The sequence below is a fragment of the Suricata suricatta genome, chromosome 1 (genome assembly GCF_006229205.1).
Source record: "Suricata suricatta isolate VVHF042 chromosome 1, meerkat_22Aug2017_6uvM2_HiC, whole genome shotgun sequence".
NCBI classification, from domain to species: Eukaryota; Metazoa; Chordata; class Mammalia; order Carnivora; family Herpestidae; genus Suricata; species Suricata suricatta.
In genome coordinates, this window is record NC_043700.1 from 98,934,101 (window position 1) to 98,935,320 (window position 1,220).

Consider the following 1,220-nt stretch of genomic DNA (forward strand, 5'->3'; position numbering starts at 1 on the left):
TCTTAAACATCAACACCCCTTTGGAGTTGGGGTTGGGGGCATCTGTTAGAAGGAGGGCAATGCTTTTGCATTTAGATTTCGCTTCTTTCACCTGCTTTTCTGATAGGCTTTCACTCCTTCTGAGTCCTAGGGAAAGTACAAAAATTATGAGTTGATGAATTCCAAGAAGACCTCAGAGCAACTCAGAAATCAATTCTCTTGGGGGAAAGTGAATATGAAAAAAAATGCTTACAATTAGCCACTGAATTCTAAAGCAATCTAACTAATTTCTCATTTCTTTTAAAATGTATAATTCTATGATAACAAACAATGATATATATAACTACACAGTGGTCTGTTTCACTTGCTCATATAAATACATCTTTACCTACGCTGATGAGAAGATATGCAGCATATGAATCTTTATACTTCAACGATGAACACTGGCTACTAAATGTCAGTTAATAGGATGTACTCTAAAACTGAAAAGGAAATAATTTAAGGACATAATATTTTTCTATAAAACAAGTTAAGACACACTTTGTACTTCCATATTTAAAAAATAAAATGTCAGTATAAAATTGTTTTCAAGCATTTTAAAAATGTAGGGGTGGGGAAGGCAAGAAACTTTTATTTACCTAAGTGTTTTAATGTAATGAGCTTAAATATTTAAGTTTTCTTTTCTTTTTTTTAACTTTGATCTCTCCCCCAGAGTCTTTGTATTCATGGAGACTGGATTAATATAAATTCAAAAAACAGAATGAATAATAACTAAAGGTATTAAATCAATAACTGCTAATAATTCAGAACACTGGACCATTGTGAACAGATATAAGAAATTTGAGCTACAAAGCTGTCTAGATAAGTTTGTTTGAAAGTTTGTATTGTTATTTTGGAAATACAACACTACTTCAGTTGCAGCAAGAATAAGCATAAATCTTGGGGAAATTTAAAAATTATGTGACTAGTGACCCTCTTAACTCTGGGGAAAAGCTGATACAGGAATTAAGCCATTTAAAATGAGAGTTTGCCAGTTTTAAAGTAGCAAACATTTATATATGTTTTTAATTTTATCATTACGTTACAAAAATAAATTGGTGGCAAATTCATTTATAGCATCAGTTAATTGTCATCATGTACATAATGGTACCTTACTTGATTCACAAGTAAGTTCTGAGTTCTTCAAAATAGTTAAATGGAAATTTCAGGAAAACCTGTTGACTATTTTATGATTGAAAACC

The 1,220-nt window shown here is 30.8% G+C and overlaps 1 protein-coding gene across 1 annotated transcript in view; it reads right to left on the reverse strand.

The window, feature by feature from the left end:
• Positions 1-1,220, reverse strand: part of SYNPO2 (synaptopodin 2) — a 168,820-nt gene that overhangs the window by 30,088 nt on the left and 137,512 nt on the right. The window lies entirely within an intron of this gene.